The sequence below is a fragment of the Siphateles boraxobius genome, unplaced genomic scaffold (assembly GCF_051911475.1).
Source record: "Siphateles boraxobius isolate OS27281-9 unplaced genomic scaffold, OSU_SipBor_1 135, whole genome shotgun sequence".
Taxonomy (NCBI): Eukaryota; Metazoa; Chordata; class Actinopteri; order Cypriniformes; family Leuciscidae; genus Siphateles; species Siphateles boraxobius.
This window is the reverse complement of record NW_027508739.1, coordinates 275,540-295,548: the sequence shown is the minus strand read 5'-3', so window position 1 is coordinate 295,548 and position 20,009 is coordinate 275,540. Positions and strand designations below refer to the sequence as shown.

Genomic DNA, 20,009 nt, shown 5'->3' with positions numbered 1-20,009 from the left:
ACCTTGAAACAAGTTCTTTATTAAGTAGAAATGAACAGAGTTCATCTTCAGTGCTGTTTTTAGCATTTAAAGTCACATTTAGTGGTTGATTGTTGCACTACATTTGTATTCAGGGTTAGATTACTGATGTAGATCACAATAAAAAATTTTTATAATAAAGCAATTATGTGGCCGAGCATCAGATACTTTGATATAAACATGATTCAGAGAATCCGAGGAGAGCAAAACTATGATTTTAGGAAGATCAGTAAAGTTTTGAATCAGTGAATGTAGGGATTGTTTTCTGTCCAGGGCTCCGGAACGATGTTCCTGGAAGTCAATCCACTGCATGAAATCCCGGTGAAGATCTTCAGCGTTTGAGATCGATGTCATCTGGCTGTATTAGGGGGGTTTTGCAGGGATTACGGTGGGACTCGTGCAGAGACGTCATCCATTAGATCGCCCAATCTAAATCAATTCGATATGAAACCCAGAGGTCACCGGGGTCAACGCCGGGATGAGGCCTTCATTATGAGCACAGCATATCTGATTTAATACACCTCTGGAATGGGAAAGCGCTCTGGGAATACTGCGGATATTAAAGGTCATCCAGCATGTGGGCCGAAGATACAGCTTCATTGAAACACTCACAAGATGGGAAAAGTTGCATAACAATTTACAATAAGCGTTCATTCGTTAATATAAAGTAACAATGAGCAACACATACAGTAAAGCATACTTTAGTAAAAATCTAATTGTTCATTCTTAGTTTACGGTTCATTAACACTTTGGATTTTAAAAATGTATTTCTAGCCTAAAAGTTAAAATTAACATTGATAAATGCTGTAGAAGTATTGTTAATCGTAATTTCATGATGTTAACTAATCTTAAAAGTCCCCTGTAATTATTCATTTTATTTCTTAAAACTCATCTTTGATCCCCAAAATGACATAGTTAAATATTTTTTCCTTAAACCTCAATGCCTTAAAATATCTTGAATGTAACTGGACACCCTTGCCTCAATTAGTATGCGCGGTCTATGAATATGCAAATGAGCCCCGCCTCCACTCACTCACTCACTCACTCAGAGATCCAATCGTTGACGATCACACGTTGATCTGATTGGTTACAAGGTAGTTTGTGACGTCAGAAACACCAGCGATTTCAAAGCGTGTTTTTGAGACTGTCTTTGGTTCACTGCAGTTTTAAGGAGAAAATACTCAGCAATGCTGTCGACTTATGAATTTACACATGGTTTGTCTTAAAGCATATTAACACCACATAGACATACACAACATTAAAAGCTGGATTTTCACCACAGGGGGACTTTAAATGTTTGGTAAATTATTGGGTAAATGCCCTTTTTGTAGATATTCATTAATCGTGAAATATATCTCTAAAGCTTACTTTAATTTCATCTAGATGTGACACCTTGGAAGCCGTCTCAAGGGTTCTAGATAATTATGTCGGATTAATTTATTGCATCTGTTGACTTGAGTATGATTTGATGAAAAGTTTGCATAGTTTAAATCAGTTTATCCCCATCTCTCTCGCTGACGTCAAGCACCGGACCGCTGTGAACACACGATGGCGCTGTCGCATTACAGCAGGCTCGTGTGAAATCTGATTCTCACAGGAAGGTCATCGGAAGGTTTCGTGGATGTTGATGGATTTTCTTTGCTGTCAGAAATGTTTTGAGCAGATGACAAGGAAAAGGTTAGTACAGAAATCTCAGAAGACTGGTGTCGGGTGGGTGAGCAATGACAATTTGATTTAAAACTCATAAAATACATCATCAGAAAAGTCATTTGTGTTTTTTGTGGTTATTAGGAACTTTATTAGAAAGGAAATTGATGACTGTGGAAAAGAAAGTTCACATTACTGTCAAAAAGTGTTTTAATAATAATAGATGAAGAAAAATGAGCTGTAGCAGTAGTGACTGGGGCTAGTTGTCACAGTTTTTTTTATACTCCAGTAAATATATATTTTTTTATATAAGTCAATTTCTGGTTTGAAAAAGTCATTTCCACCATTATTGCTAAGGACAAAATTATGGGGCATGTTGTCACATTTGAAATCTGCCATTTAACAGCCTTTTACAGGCTTTATAGCTGAAATACATCATTGTAAAATAATTATAAAATAGTTATTATACTGTAAAAAGAAAAACAGTATCAGTATCTGCCTTAATTTTTTTGAAGTACAAGTACAAGTTCAACTTGGCTGTAAAAGTCATTTTATCGTAAACTAACTTATAAAAAAGTTGAAATTGCTTAACTTATTTTTATGAGTTAAAGTAATGTAAAGATAGGTTTTCATATATAATAATTGTAAAGTAATTATAAAGCATATTATTCAAATTAATAAACGGTATAAAATTACAATATTAAAAACACATGCAATAGCTTGTTACGACCTTACATTAATGGAAAATGCACTGTGAACAATTTCACAGTTTCAATTGAAATACCATTTTATAATCGAAATATGATGTTATTGGAATTATAGTTTAGTTCTCTTTTATTGCATTCATAATTCTCCAAAAAGCATTTAGTCATGTTTTAAACTAGTGTATCCAAAATGGAAAAATCTTAGAGTTGCATGATCACTAAACAGTGCATTAACTGCTGGCAGTGTGTGTGTGTGTGTGTGTGTGTGTGTGTGTGTGTGTGTGTGTGTGTGTGTGTGTGTGTGTGTGTGTGTGTGTGTGTGTGTGTGTGTGTGTGTGTGTGTGTGTGTGTGTGTGTGTGAGATCATATGAGCAGTGATGTCATTATTAGGGCTGTACGGTGTGCAACAGCTTCCCGTCTCTTCATTAGACACACACACACACACACACACACACACACACACACACACACACACACACACACACACGTGTGTAACAGGACGCAAAAATCATATTAAAGATTCCTGGATTAAAGGTCATGCATCTGGCACCAAAAAGGGGGATTTCTGCAGAGTTAAAATGTATCTAACTTAAAACACCTTAAATCTGTAATACAGGTCTATATTCCATAAACAAGCTCATATTTAAAATGTTTCTTCATTAATATAATACAATAAACACATATTCAGTGTTCGTTGCTGCTATTAGTTTGATTAGTTTCCAATTACACTGTTTAACTTCAGATTTGTCTTTTTTCTTTAAAGCATGTTGAGTGAAAATAATAATGAAGGCTTTTCAACCACATCATTTGCATGAACACCTTGAGATGTGGATCATCATGTTAATATGTACAATAGCCTAAATATTAATGTGATGTCAGAGTTTAATTACAGGATACTGAAGTGTAGCTTCTAAAATAACCCACCTGGTTTTAATGCTGATTTAAGAATAATTTATTGTATCATAGCAGCTCATGTCTAAGTGCATTAATTAAGCGTAATAAATAGTTTTTTCGTCTGCTGCAAACTTCACATGAATTAGTTTTGACCCCATTTCCATTTTCTATTGTGAAACGGAGCCACGGTCAGCTAAAAGTGATAAATGAGGCTGATTTGAGCCTGGGAGATCTGGGACGAAACGCATCGATACTGATACTGCTCGCTTTTCTTTTCAGCGCATTTCAGTAAAGAATAATAGAAAATAAACGATTAGTTAGATTTAAATAAAGAACTAATAATACAATAAAATACACACTTTAATAAATATTAAATCAATTAAATGGTACTCACATATTTAGTAAGCCAATTTCTTTGAAAGTTCCAAAAAAAATTGGGTAACACTTTATTTTACAGTGTCCTTGTTATAAATATTCCATGCAGTTACTAAAGTAATAACTGTAAATTATGCATAATTACATGCAACTAACCTTCAAACAAACCCTAATTCTAACCATATTAACTACATGTATATTACTCAATAATTACATGTAGCCTATAATTACAACATAACAAAGACACCTTAAATAAAGTGTAACCAAAACTTGATTTATTTTTCAGTTACACTTTATTTTAAGGTGTCTTTGTTACAGTGAAATTATATATTTATGAATTAAGTAATACTAATTAACAACATGAACTTACTATAATGGTAAGGGTTTGCTTGAAGGTTAGCTATTTGCATGTAATTATAAATAATGTACTGTTATTACCATGGTAAATGCATACAGTAACATGTGTAACAAGAACAGTGTAAAATAAAGTGTTACTTCTTTTTTTCTCCACTTTGATTTTCTCACCATTTGATTTATTCCAGGATGACCTTGTAGAAAAACTTGATGTAACTTCAGTTCAACGCGATCAGTGTGAAGCCCGACCCATCAGAGAGAGAGAGAGAGAGAGAGAGAGAGAGAGAGAGAGAGAGAGAGAGCATTGAAAACAGATCACCCGAGGGTCTCGCCGCAAACAGTCGCACTCACAAACTCTTCTGTTGTTTTTATTTCCCAAACTTCTGATAATCTGATTCCGCGCGCGCGCGCTCCCTGCTGTTGTTGTCGCGCGGTCAGATGATGAAAACTTCACGCGTTCATTCTCACTGATGGACCGTAAAAGTTAAAGAAGAATCCCGAAAGTGAACTTTCTGAATGATTCTCGCCTCAGATCCGCTGGTTCTCGTGAAGATCTTCGCTCGTGTTTAGATGGATGTTCGTGGGACGCGCTTCTGTTTTCTGGAGCCAGAAAGTTTCCAGTGAAGAAAGAGTTTGATCGTGTTTGAGCGAGTTTGGAGATTTGATTCACTTTTCAGAGCTGGTGAGTGATTTATGTGCACGCGTGTGTTTAATGAGCATTTCAAATATTCGTGTTGTTGTTGTTTTTTTCGGATATTTGAGTTGCATGGGAAAAGAATCACGTCAACTTTTTTTCTTTTCTTTTTCTTTTTCTTTTTGGATGCACAAAACTGTTTCAAATGGAGTTATTTTGGAGGGAAATTGTGGAGATGGACTATATAATGGCATGAGCCGCTTTTCGACTCTTGTTTGACTCCTGACACTGGAATCTCAAACATTCTGCTGCAATTTGATCCATATGGGGGAAGATGTGATCAGAAGGTGCCAGGCGCCAATCCCGAACACATCCACTCATCCAGGCGTGTTAAAAACATCTCATGCATTAGATCATCGTACATAGACCAGTCATCTGAGTGCATATGCATTTTCATTTCCTTCTGAAGTTTTAAAGTTTAAGTAGATTTTATTGTGAGGGGAAAAGGTGCTTTAGATTAAAAATATATATTTTTGGCATTAAAACAGTCATCTGTTGTAGAAATCAGCTTAAGTAAATAGTATAATAGAATATATCTTGCAAGTGAATAATCCAACAGAGGATAATGAATGCAGACAGAAGTTCAGAGAGCTGCACAAGCTGTTGAGAGTTGAAAGACCTGATGTTTGCTCTTCAGACACTCTTTTTCTTTCTCTGTTTACTGTCTGCTTTCTCCTCCTGAAATACTTACAATCAATTTCTGTGATCCGTCTCGGCCGTTACAGCGCGTGGATTCACTGATAAAACGTGCAATTCACTTGAAAAAGAGAGGAAAAACTCTGAGATATAGAAGACGAGGAGAAATAACAGCCTCTAATTGGCCCATTTAAATCCTGGAGGAAAAGCAAAAAGCATTTGGTGGGAGTGAGTTCACAGCCATTAGCATGAGAAAACAGTTTTAGTGCATTTGCCATTGTGCGCGATGAAGAGTTCTAGCAGTCAGGATAAAGAGGTTGAAAAGGATGTGAAAGAACGACGGGCCCATTCAGGATTATTCAGGTCCGGCCGAGCTGACGGTCACCGGGGCCCCGGGGCCACAGGGGCCTCTTTCATCTCCCCCGGAGCCTTTTTCACACATCCCGCTCTCTCAGGGTCCGTCAGCCCTTTTCTTATCCTCCTCATTGGAGAAGAATTTAATGAAGCCAATGGTGCGAAAGCAGAGGAGCTGAAAATACCGGAGGGCGCATGGAAGGCCTGAATGGAAACTGAGTAAAACTCCCCGCAGAGACGATTCAGAAGTTAAGACAAGAGAGAAAGAGAAAGAGAGAGAGAGAGAGAGTCCGCTTTCAGCGCTCAACACATCCTTACCAATTAACACTGAGAAATAAAGCCTCACCGATTCCAGGTGAACAAACCCATCACTGAATAATCGCTGAATAAAGCTGTTTTTATTTCATGCCAGGAAAAAATATGTGCCAGATGTCTGGAATCATGCACATAGTTTCAGGCTATTTGTGGAGGAATTTCGGGACAATTTCCAAACTTAACATAATGATCTAGGGTAATTAATGTAGAAGAGAAACATTAGTAAGAAAAAAGACCACTTGTGTTCTAGTCGGTGGAATTTTCCTGCATAAAGCATTTAAACATTTCTCTCGAGGCTTTCAAATATTCCACACTAAATAAAAGTGTGCTTTTGGGAAAGTGCTTTGTTTTGGAATATGACTTTATAAATGACAACCGAGTTCAAAGTTATTGAAGTTTGATGAGCATAAGTGTTTAAAAGCTGCTCGGTTGTCCCGTTTCTGAAGGACTTTCCTCGGTCAGGATTGTCTTAAGGCTCTTAAAGACCGCAGGGAACTCTTTTTTCCCCCTCTTGTTTGTCTTGCTAAGACTCCAGAGCACAATAGGCTTTCTCACAGGAGTATATAAGGTCAGTCCGCTGTCAATAGGTCAAGAAATCCGAGGGAAGTCGAGCTCCTCAGAAGTCCCTCCATTGTGAGTCGCTGACCCCTGAAAACGTGTGTTGTTTTTTTCTGAGCGCAGTTTGGACAAAAGATACTGCTGGAGTTTTATTATCTTCTTATTGTTATACCTGACTGTCAACAAAACATTATTAGCTGACGATATGTTTCCTCAACAGCTCTTATTTTAATCACCCTCCTTTAGCACTGATTTTTTGCAGTTGCGTTGTGCCATTAGTGAAAACTACAAATAGTTTAACTTTTAAAGTTGCAGTCTGTCTGTCTATCATTGAACCTGTGCGTATGGCTGTACTTAACTAAATATCACAGTGTGTTCCTTCATTAACCAATCAGATCGCAGGGTTACCATCCTTCATCACAAAACTGACTGTTTAGAAGTCGATCTTGTCTGTGTCCTAATTAGAAAAACTCTCAAGCAACATAATTACAGGAGGCTTCCCTCCACAAACTGTTCCAGTGCTTCTCTATTGGTTCTGTTTTACAACCCAAGACAACACTAAACCCGTAACCTGCATTTAATGTCGTCTGGGTCGTAACTTTTACTCTGTGTAGATTTATTTGTGGTGTTTGAGGATCAGGCGTCACACATTCTGCCAATGCTTACATGTGTCTAAATTTTATATTACATTATATTATCGCTATATAAGATTATATTACATTATATTATTATTTTTAGAGATTTATATTATTATTTGTACTTTAATACATATATATAAGTACTTACACTTTTTTTTACAATTTATATAAAAAATTATATACACATATGTGTCTGTGTGTGTGTGTGCATGTATATATATATATATATATATATATATATATATATATATATATAATTTGTATATAAATTGTAAAAAAGTGTTGCAACAATGCAACATTTTATATATATATATATATATATATATATATATATGCATATATATGTATGTATATAAAGCTAGAATAGCAAAATACAAAATAAATAAATACTTGAATTTTAAGTTATTTATTCATTTTTAAAAATATATTTTGCCACTTGAGATAGAGTATGCATGATTTATCTGCATTTTGTTTAATTTTTTCTGCTCTCTGACGTTATCAGACCAGACCTGAGATGCATTTTTTGGGTTGAGACGGTTGAGAACCACTGCACAATATCATGTGATATTTCTTTATATTTCAATGAGGATGTCTAACAGCCTGAATGGAGATCCATCTCAGAGAAAGGTGTCAGCTTGAGAACCTGAGGCTAGTTTTGTCCAGTTGTGAGAAGTTTCTCTCCTGTCCGGCCCGGAGAAGAGCGTCGAGAGCTCAAGCTTTGACCTGTCAGTGTGAATCCGCAGCTCATGTAAACTGCATCGCTCGCTTTGATTCCCGCGTGTGTTCGCTCAGAATAAGGCTGGATGTTGTTGAGTTTTCCTCACACGTCACACTGTGGGTTTTACAGTCTGTGCCAGTGGGGTTGTGGGTTTTTCTTTGGTGAATGGTCAAGGAAGCTGCTATGAAATCATGCATCCCTGTTTTCTAGCATTTTACTATCACTAAAGACACTAGATGTTAAGCTATTGATACTCAGACTAAAGTGTGCTTCATAACCTCACACTGTACACATACTGTATATCCACTTATTTACTTTAAATCCCAAAAAAAAAAAATTCTAGCATTTTAATATCTAAGCATCTAAGACACTAGATGTTAAGCTATTGATATTCAGACTAAAGTGTGCTTCAAAACCTCCCGCTGTACACATACAGTATATCAACGTATATCAACTCATTTACTTTAAATCCCCCCCAAAAATATTTTTCCAGCATTTTAGTATATAAGCATCTAAGACACTAGATGTTCAGCTATTGATATTCAGACTAAAGTGTGAGTCAAAACCTCCCGCTGTACACATACAGTATAGTATATCAACTCATTTACTTATGTAAATATGTATATAGTTTTCTAGCATTTTATTATCTAAGCATCTAACTTCTACTGAAGAACTGAAATTGAACGGGCTAATTCAACAACCAGCTCGAAACTCCAGGAAAAAAAAAAAAGATCCCGTAGAAAGGCCTTCATCAACCGGAGACAATCACGCATCAAGCAGCGTCTAATCATGGAGAATGAAATCAGAGAATCTCTGTCTCCTGAAAGGCCATCACACGCCACGAGACGCTTTGAAATCAAAGATCCGCGGGCCGCTGGGAGCAGGAGACGCTCGCCCCGCTATGAAATGTGATGGGTATCCGTAGCGCCTCTTGGCTGGCTTTGATTCGGGACTTAATGAATTCCTGAAGGGATGCAGTAACCGGATGATACTCCTTTAATACCTAAAGAACTTTTGACAGCCGAGAGCCGTGGGTTTATGCGCAGTCATACAGACGGATCATCATCGCTTTCATTGCTGATGGAATCGTACATGTTTCAGACAAATGCCTGATAGCAGAAAATCCCTGGCGGTTTCACAAGCGCTGGCTCGTGGCCTAGAGCCGGTTCAGACGTGTTCAACAGCTCCCGACATGCAGCGCACATCTTTACATGTATTGTAACACAGACAGTCTTCTGTGACTTATTTGTCTTTGCATTGGGGAATGTTTGCTCACCTCAGGTCCATGTGACACTGTTTGTGACAGACTGAAGGATGTACTGAACTCTATGGCCTGGTTTCACAGACAGGGTTTAGATTAAGCCAGGATTAGTGCTTTTAAGTAAGCTTTTATAAACGTGCCTAAAAACATTACTGATGTGCATCTTGAGACTAAACAGTGACACATATTTTAAGATATACCAGCATTCAGTTAAAGTCTGTGGTGAAAATCCAGCTTTTAATGTTGTTTATATGTCTATGTGGTGTTTTTAATATGCTTTAAGACAAACCATGTGTAAATTCATAAGTCGACAGCATTGCTGAGTATTTTCTCCTTAAAACTGCAGTGAACCAAAGTAGGGCTGCAACAACTAATCGATAAAATCGATTATAATCGATTATGAAAATCGTTGTCAACGAATGTCATTATCGATTAGTTGGTCTGCTTACGTCACGGGGAGCGTTTACTGGTACGCACACACACGCAAGGTCTCTCTCCCTCAGGCGCTCTGCCGAGCGCGCGCGCTACACGGTTTGGAGCAGTCTCTTATGTCTCGCATGCGCGGGAGTTTGAACTAATTCGCGGGCATCAGGGAGCCGCAATCATAGGGTCGCAATCAATATGCGGGAGACTTCCGGGACTTCCGGGATGTCTGTATTTTGTCTCGAGCATCAGGTTGTGCAATCAGTTCGCTCGCAACGTAAGTGATGGATTAAAATAGCGCTACCGCAGAAATAGGTTAAATTAAAACGGTGTTTACAAAGTGAAGCATTAAATACAAAGGCAGTTAATAACAGCAGCAGTAAAATATTGTTTTTTAGTCACTGAACTCAGTGGTTTTCAGCGAATGCTTGTGCACTAATGCATAATTTCTCCTGTCCTTTACTCAAGCCTGTTAGCTTGCTGGGTAACGTTACCTCCATTCCGTTCTCTTTTTATAGCATTTGTCTACTAAGTTTTAATTGTTTTTCAAACGCGATCTACTGCGGCTCTACATTCACACAATTGTTTTCAGTCTTTCTATATTTATTTAATCAATTTATCCTTATATTATTCTTTTATATATTATATATAATATATATTATATTCTTTATCCTTATATTCCTTATATATAATTAATTTTAAATAAAAATTAAATGAATTATATATTTTAGATGTTTTTAGTTTGTTTTTAGTTCAGATATTCACATCTGAACAACATGTCTGTGTAAATTTGTTTTAACAAAAATTGTGTTAAAACATAATATGTTGGATATCATTTTTTTAACAATAATCATGTTTGTCAACTTGCCATCAGCAATTATCATTAAAAACAATGCAAATATTGATATTAGTAAAACTCAATGTGTGGCTTTTGCACTTTTTAAAGTACACTTTTACACATAAATACCCTGATTTACGGTTTTATTTAGTTATAATAAAAAAAAAATCTAATTTAATTTTTATCCGATTAATCGATTAATCGAAAAAATAATCGTCCGATTAATCGATTATCAAAATAATCGCTAGTTGCAGCCCTAAACCAAAGACAGTCTCAAAAACACGCTTTGAAATCGCTGGTGTTTCTGACGTCACAAACTACCTTGTAACCAATCAGATCAACGTGTGATCATCAACGAGTGGATCTCTGAGTGAGTGAGTGAGTGAGTGGAGGCGGGGCTCATTTGCATGTCCATAGAAATGAGGCAAGAGTGTCGAGTTACATTCAAGCTATTTTTAGAAAAAAATTTCAAGGACATAATTGAATGAGCATATTTGATTTAAATATGTAATTTTGGTGATCAAAGATGATTTTTAAGTGATAAAATATTACCAAAACAGCTCAAACATGCTTTTTAGTCTGGGACTAGCTTAAGCCTTGTCTGTGAAGCCAGGGGCACATGTTAGGCCTTTGCAATCACACAGGGTTAAAGGTCAAGACCTGGTTGATTTAACCGGTTCTTCTTAATCATGTCTATATCCACATAGTGTCATTTCTTTTGCTCAGATTTGCTGTCAACTTTGTGTTAGGTGTTCTTTTAAATCAGCTTTGCAGATTATTTGCAAACTCTTGTCGGCTTTCTTTACAGAAAGACACTGCTGTCTCAACACTAAAAGCTGTTATAACTACCAATGTAAGTGGTTGTAAACGTTCAATAACAGAACAGAGAGAACGTTTACATTACAGTCCTGGTGTCAAACCGCAAGTGTCTCCTAAAAACACCATTTGGCCGGTGGATCAAAGCGTGATGTTAACACATTTTGCTTTTAAAGGCGGCGGGATCTCGGCACAAGTCAAGTCTCCTTCATTTATACAGCGCTTTTAACAATATAGACTGTTTCAAAGCAGCTTTACAGTGATAATAGGAAATTAAAGTAACAGATTGTTTTGGCTTTACAGCAGCTCTAGAATAAAGTTATTGTCCAGCTAAAGTTAGTTTTTGATTGATTCACTTCCTTTGCAAAGATCATTAGTTATTAAGTTAGGGGCCGCTAACACGACACCGTTCTAACAGAAAACATTTAAAGGGATAGTTCACCCAAAAGTGTAAATTCTGTCAGTAATTACTCTCCCTCATGTTGAGTTAGGGTTCAACGGTTCAACCCCGTAAGACCTTCGTTTATCTTCAAAACACAAATTAAGATATTTTTGATTAAATCTGAGAGCTGGATCACCATAGGCTTCTAAGGGATTGAAACTTGTTCCCCGAAAACGTATTAAAGACATTGTTAAAATAGTCCAAGTGACTACAGTGGCTCAATCTTAAGTTTATCAAGCGACGAGAATACTTTTTGTGTGCAAAAACAAACACAAATAACGACTTTATTATCAAGTGAGTTCACTAGTGTAACAGCGCAGCGCTTCTGTGTTGTACGTCACACGCATCACACACATGACCAGCGTCGGCCAATAGTGATCCTACGTGTGACGTAGCGCTACGCTATCACACTACGCTATCTCACTCGAGCCCACAGAGAAGGAAATGAATAGTTGAAATAAAGTCGTTATTTTTGTATAACTCGAGAAGAGCGGCTCGAGAACGCAAACCTTGAAATAGGTTCCAAGATGCAAGCGTTGAAAATTTTAGAAAATGTGAGATGTAATCGCTTTGTGTGCTGATTTCGGGAGGCTGGAGGAATCCTCCTGAACTTCTGAACATCTGTTCGGCATTGGTCACACTAACTGAGACGGTCCACAGGATATTGCACTTATCAGCGGGGGGGGGGTGTGATCTGACTATCACCTAAACTCACACACGTCCATTACTGAAACTCACCATTAGCGGTGAAACCTCCGTCCCATCCTGACTCGCACGACTCCCTGCTGTCTTATATCAAACACTGGGACTTTAAGGGAGGCATGAGCTGTGAACATGCGGTTTGTATCTCCAGCGATATCTCCTCGTGTCTGTGACTGAACTGAGCTTCACTCACTTATGAGTAATATTCCCTGGAATTTGCTGGAATTATTATCCTGATGGACTCAAGCTTGTTAAATCAGTGAGGAATGCAATAGTCTGTTGAAACGAACATTGGATTGGCGGCTCTGATGTGTCATGTGGTTCGTTTAAAATTAAACTTTTTTTCTTTCGAAAGCTCAAGAATGATTATTGCCAAATCTTGGGTCAGAAGTTAGTGACTGTGAAAGCTGTAAAGAGTTGAAAACATTCACTTTGAACTTATGTTTATATAATTTGATGTTTTTCTGACCCAACGTTTCACAAAAATATGTTTTAAATATAAACATATTAACAAAATATAAACATTAAAATAAAATATTTACACATATATTTATTTGTTTTTGGCTTATATATATATTATGTTTATATTTTTGTAATTATGTTTATATATAATATTTTTGTGAAATGTTGGTCGTTGGGTCAGAAGTGGCAATATATATATTAATATGCAGTGTATGTATGTGTGTGTGTATACATATGTATATATGTTTTTGGATTTAGTGTTAATGAATTATAAATATATATACATGATGGATTTGATAGACTGCAAATCTGAGCATTTTTTCTTTTAAAACTCTCTCTCTCTCTCTCTCTCTCTCTATATATATATATATATATATATATATATATTTGTATTTATAAACATTTACAAAAATATATACAGTATATATATATATATATATATATATATATATATATACATGCATACAGTAAAAATATAAAAAAAATCATATACATACAAAGCAACACTTTTTTACGAGTTTTAAAAGAGAAAATTCTCAGATTTGCAAAGTCTATTAAAACATGAACACAAACATTTCACATTAGATTCTCACCAGAATCTGGTCTGATATGTGCTCTTGTTGTCTGTCATATGGACTCAGTTTTTCAGTCTCTTAAGGAATTTTAGGAGAAAAAAAACTGAGACAAAGTTGATTCCTCATAAGTGCAAACTGATGAAAGAGCGATCGCTAGGCTTTTCCCCTCTACAGGAATCTTCCTTCTGAAGGTCAGGTGTGTGTGTGTGTGTGTGTGTGCTTGTACGATACATGAACATGAAGAAACACACTTCAAGCCAAAGTTTGAGCAACTGAACACTAGAGAGAGAGCGAGCGAGAGAGCCCGAGACCCTCTGAGGGATTTCACTATGTGACCTTTCAGGGTTCTGTCAGAGCCATTAGTTTGCCGGACAGCTCGAGCTGTAATTATTCAGCGCTGAGGTAGGGGGTTGCAGTGAGTAATCCAGCGTGATGAGCCAAACGCTCTCCTGAAAGCTCACTGCACCTGGAACATGGAAACATTCATTTCTGTGGACGTCTCTCTCCTTAATCCCAACCCCTCCCGTCCTGATGGATTCACAATCCGTCTCGTAGTTTCTCTAAACTCTGCACACTGTGGCTGAACGTGTTTGATGTGTTAGTCTTACAATCTTGTGAATTATTGTGGATATTTTTGTTCATCTTGCGCTCACAAAAGAAAACAATTTCCTTAATACTTTTATGCAAAAAGCATGAAATGTTTCCAGAAGCTCTTACATGCATTGAATATAGCCTAGTTTTAATGTTCTGAATTATTTTTTAATAGATTATGACTGGTCGAAAACTCTTAAAAAATGGCACACACTTTTCTGTAAAAAAAAAAAAATGTGTGAAATTTATAGTTGTGCTTGTCAGAACTTTACCATAAAAAATTTGATAGCAACTTAAATTTACAGCAAAAAACAAAAACAATATCAATATACCAAATTACTTAAATCTGCTTTTATACCTTTATAATATACTGACAACCATTTTAAGAACAGATCTATCTATCCATCCATCCATCCATCTATCGTTCGTTGTATCAATCTATCGATCTATCTAAAACTGTTCAAAACTTTGCTGTAAAATTATATAGTTTTTCACTGTATATAACCAATTAACAGGTTTTTACCGTAGCGGCTTTACAGTCTTTTATCTTTAAAATTAGAGCTAGTAAATTGTTTAAACGCGTTGTTTCACCTCTTGTTTTCACAGAAATGGTTTTCACCCTTTAAACGTGTGATTCTGTGAGGCATTATAAAATTACAAAAACAAAATAATATCAAAATACCAAAATACTAAAATCTGCTTTTTTACCTTTTTAAGAACAGATCTATCTCTCTATATATCTATCTATCTTTCTATTTATCTATCCATCCATCCATCCATCGTTCGTTCGTATCACCCGTCCATCCATCCATTCATTGTATCAGTCTATCGATCTACTGTATCTAAAACTGTACATCTAACAATATTTTGCTGTAAAATTAGATGAAATGTCCCATTAGATATAGTTTTTCACTGTATACAACCAATTAACAGGTTTTTACCGTAGCAGCTTTACAGTCTTTTACCGTTAAAATTAGGACTAGTAAATTGTTTAAGCGTGTTGTTTCACCTCTTGTTTAAACGTGTGATTCTGTGAGGCATTGGCTTGATAACGAACAGCTGTACTTCCTCCTGATTTATGGTCTGTTTTCACATAGGAAATGACCTGCGGCACATGTTCCCTCACTAGGGCGCTTTACTGAACAGCTGCCCACCTGTGAACGAGTGAGAGAACGATGGGCACGTGTTTGCGATGCTGACAGCAGAACAACTGCATCATCTGAAACGTGTTTGACACATCGACCTCTTTCAGAGAAACAGAACAGATCAAATAATCGATCTATAAAGTCCAGATCGAGAGGATCTGCAAACACTCGCAGGCTTTGATATCTGTTTGCAGCTCATCTTCTAGTGCTTTTCCTGACAGCTCAGATGAAGAATCCGCTGTTTAAACCAACATGTCATTGATTTGAGCACAATGAGGTCTTGAGGGGGAATGTAAAGTTCAGTTGTTGTTGCTCTGCTCAATTATCTTCTCCTAAAGCTTCTATTGTGTGTCTGATGGCCTCATGAATGGTGTTTGTGTTCCTCAAGACAGTGATAGCTCAGGAATGGAGATCAGGATTATTTGCTCCTGCTGTGCGTCACAAGCTTGTTAGAAATGTAAATGACGATTGTTCATTAGAAGAATAGCTAATTATCATTTCTTAAAGGCTTTATTTTATTTGAATAGTAGGATGGATGGATGTAGAGCTGAGTGAAATGGATGATATTGAATTTTAATTTATCTCAGTGTTTATTTATTTGCTCTGAAAAGTTTAATGCAAGAAGTAAAATACAGCAAAAATCTGTATTTATTGAGTATCCATCCTTCCATTGTTCTGTCGATCATTCTATCTTTCTATATCGTTCTCTCTATCTATCTATCTATCTATCTATCTATCTATCTATCTATCTATCTATCTATCTATCTATCTATCTATCTATCTATCTATCTATCTATCTATCTATCTATCTATCTATCTATCTATCTATCTATATATTGTTCTATCCATCCATCCATCTTTCTATCTATTGTTTTAACAATGTTTTTATCCATCCATCATTCTATCTTTCTATCTATTGTTCTATCTATTTATCTATCTATCGTTCTATCTATCGTTCTATCCATCCATCTATCCCTCCATCTATCCCTCCATCTATCTATCTATCTATTTATCTATCTATCTATCTATCTATCTATCTATCTATCTATCTATCTATCTATCTATCTATCTATCTATCTATCTATCTATCTATCTATCTATCTATCTATCTATCTATCTATCTATCTATCTATCTAACATTCATTCTATTGTTCTATCATTCTATCCATCCATCCATCCATTTTTCTATCTATCTATCTAACGTTCTATCTATCGTTCTATCCATCCATCTATCCCTCCATCTATCCCTCCATCTATCTATCTATCTATTTATCTATCTATCTATCTATCTATCTATCTATCTATCTATCTATCTATCTATCTATCTATCTATCTATCTATCTATCTATCTATCTATCTATCTATCTATCTAACATTCATTCTATTGTTCTATCATTCTATCCATCCATCCATCCATCCATTTTTCTATCTATCTATCTATCGTTCTATCTATCGTTCTATCCATCCATCTATCCCTCCATCTATCCCTCCATCTATCTATCTATCTATTTATCTATCTATCTATCTATCTATCTATCTATCTATCTATCTATCTATCTATCTATCTATCTAACATTCATTCTATTGTTCTATCATTCTATCCATCCATCCATCCATCCATTTTTCTATCTATCTATCTAACGTTCATTCTATAGTTCTATCGTTCTGAATCAGAGTTTTTATTTGATTGATTGAATGCTTTCATAGTGTGACTTCAGTTTAAGTTTAACTTAACCTAACTTTTTCCCACCAACATTTAAAGCGATGCTCCTTAGATCCCAGTCTTTCTCGCTTCCCATCATCTACTAAATAAAGCGTTTAACCGCACGTGTAGTGTGAGACAGACATCAGGGCGTTGAGAGCGCTGATCTCAGGTCAGTTCTCAGTCGTGTGAAGGATGCTGTTATTTCACTGGCTGTAATTAATGAGGTGTTCCTGTAAAGCCGGAGTGTTTTCCCACTGATCCGTCGTAATGAGCTCTCGGATGCCGCGGGGTCTCCGGTCTTGAATGGCACAATGTCTTTGCCCGAGATTCACGGAGAAAAGCCCCTCACACCTGTTAGAGCCCTTCAAAGAGAGCCATCAGCCATCAGCTCGTAAAGAACACACACTGCCGTCCGTCACACACTTTCAAATCCAGCCGTGATTTAAAAGCTGCAGCTCCTCATGGACTGGACTGAACAGCAGGCGCTGGAGTTTACGGATGGAGCTTATGGGTTTGCTTTTATGCTCCTTTACACAAAAATATACATTCATTTTCAAAAAATAAGTTTGAATTTATTTTGCGAGTGAAAAGTGACATCTTTCATGGCCTGTAATATGTTGTTATGTGTTGTGACTGTAGAGAAACCGAACAGAAACTCTTGAGTCATTGGCAACGTTTGCCTGTCCTGGATCATTTTACTGTTTTCATTTCTCGTACTTTAAAAAACATATTTTTTATTTTAATGTTTGTAGTTTCTGATGTGCATTTCAAAATGTGCAGCCAATTTGATACTCTATATGACTTATGTATTCACCGGTATTTTCCAGGAATGTAAAGGGAAATATTTCACATTTTCCACATGGAAAGTGTAAATAGGTAGTGTTTTAATCCTATATCCTAATCATATATATATATATATATATACAGTATAGTATTTAATTATTGACATAAAATATGAATAGTTGATTATATTTAATATTTTAGATTTATTGAAATGTATTAAAATATTAAATATAATTTGTAGTAATAATCATTATACAATTATTCAATAATAATATAATAAATATATTTAATATCTTCATTCAATCACTTTTAACTCTCAAAATAAATGGGACCTTTCTGTATGAATTTTTGTTTGTTTGTTTTTTTGCATCCAGACAGAGCATAAAAACATTCAAAATGTTGAGTAAAAACACTTCTACAGTATAAATCACTAATCATTAATCAGTATTAATCAGAAAGCCACTTTTATTGTGTGGAAAAGCGCAGCTCAGGCATTCATTGTAAATGCTGAAAATCTCCGTTTGCATGTAATAAAAATTATTAAATATTATATCTATGATCATAAAATTAGTCCCTGTGCACTTCATATTATGAAATGAAAGTTGTTATGCACTAATTATAGCTCTCAAATCTCTTTTTCTGAGCTTGAAAGTAAGTAAAAATTGAAAATTCCACTTTCGTTGTACCTTTTCTGAGTAAATAATCCGGGGTCCGGAGTGAAGTGCTCCTGGGTCTCGTGACTGTGGCTGATTAAAAACACCGTCAGGAACAGCGAGAGTGCCTGTTGTTTGCGTGACCATCTGTCTGTTTGGTCTTTGACACCCGTATTATCCCGTCATACTGGTCCTGCCGTGAACACGCGGCTCTAGACTCCACAGGGGTGTCTGAGAGCCGGGCCGAGAACAAACTCTGACCCATCCTGAGATCTCCAATGCTCTTCACGTCTTTCTCTTATTTCAGTCAAACTGCAAGGACAAACACAATACTTGTTCTCAGAAACCTCTTGAGTGTGATAACAGCTTCATCATGAAGAACTGAAAGAACACTGCGTGACGTACACTAGGTTATATTTTTACATTTACTTTAATTTTTCTTAAATTTTTAATATTTTATTTAGGCTTTACCTTTTATTTGTTTTTGGTAAAATATTTATTTTATTTTATATATTTACATTTTTTACATTTTATTTTGTATATATATATTTTTTTTATTTCATTTTAATATCTAATTTTATATTTGATTTCATTTTTTCTTTTGTTTTGTATTGTATTTTTTCATCTTATTTTGTTTTTGACACATCTTCACACTTGGGCTGAGCGATATGATGGTTTATAGATGTAGATAAATGTAGAATTGTTTGCATGCTACCAGTGGCCAGGACTGCTTTACATTATTTACATATGAACGAGGCATGATGAAATGACACAGTGGGACACGTCACGAACAAGTCAAGACGAAGTTAGTGAGTATTTGTTTGGCACAATGTGAAGTAAAGCTCAGTTTAGTTGGTTTATAGTTGAGAGAGAGAGAGAGAGTTTGGTTTGAGTGTGCGTGTGCATGTGTGTGCGTGTGTGTGTGTGTGTGCGCATGTTTGTGTTTGTGTATTTTACATATGATTCATCCAATCACAATTAGAGTCTATTATGAGTCTATTATAAGAGTTTGACTGATTTCAGTCTTTAGTTTTGAACTCAATTTGAAGCTGTTTTTGCATTGATGCCAGACTGGTCAAAAAATACAGTAAAAACAGTAATATTGTGAAATATTATTACCATTTAAAATAACTTTTTTCAATTAGATTATATTTTAAACTGTAATTTATTCCAGTGATCAAAGCTGAATTTTCAGCATCATTACTCCAGTCTTCAGTGTCACATGATCCTTCAGAAATCATATGCGTAATAGAATATAAAATGACTCGTGATATGATGTAAGATTTTGGCCATACCGTCATAATTTTTAATGGACTGCCAACATTTGGAACATTTTGAGCCAAGATTGTCCAGCAGGGCCGATTGAAAAGACTGATGCTGTTATTTCAGTGCAGGATTAATGTAAAGGTGAATATAGGGTCACATAAATAGCTTATGGGATTTATGGAGCGTTTTTGTCATCCTGACTGATTTTGGCCGTGGACAGTTGCGATACGCCCTGATATGTGGACCTGTAAAATATGTAGCTTTACAAAATATGAGGGAATGATGACGTCAGCTGAAAATAAACGTCAAGATGTTTTTAAGTCAATGCATGCACTGCAGAAAACCAGGAACGTGAATGTGTGCTGAACGTTTCAGTGACTGATGGTGCCAGCGGAGAGGAGGCATCACTGTTGGCGAAGGAAAGCGGAAACAGATGCTATCC

General features: G+C 36.0%; 1 protein-coding gene and 1 long non-coding RNA gene across 3 annotated transcripts in view; one reads left to right on the top strand and one right to left on the bottom strand.

Annotated features, from left to right (window-relative positions):
• Positions 1–408: 408 nt before the first annotated feature.
• LOC143737997 (uncharacterized) lies at positions 409–4,623 on the bottom strand. Its single transcript, XR_013203800.1, has 3 exons — positions 4,502–4,623; positions 1,387–1,659; positions 409–568 (listed from the first exon to the last, which is right to left on the bottom strand). It is a non-coding gene; the product is annotated as an uncharacterized LOC143737997 (long non-coding RNA).
• gli2b (GLI family zinc finger 2b) overlaps positions 4,270–20,009 on the top strand; it is a 97,965-nt gene continuing 82,225 nt past the window's right edge. Inside the window, exon 1 of one of the 2 annotated variants that reach the window (XM_077229800.1) lies at positions 4,270–4,674. The gene's annotated coding sequence lies outside the window, so the exon portion shown is untranslated. The remainder of the gene's footprint in view (positions 4,675–20,009) is intronic. The other variant, XM_077229802.1, reaches the window with a different exon arrangement.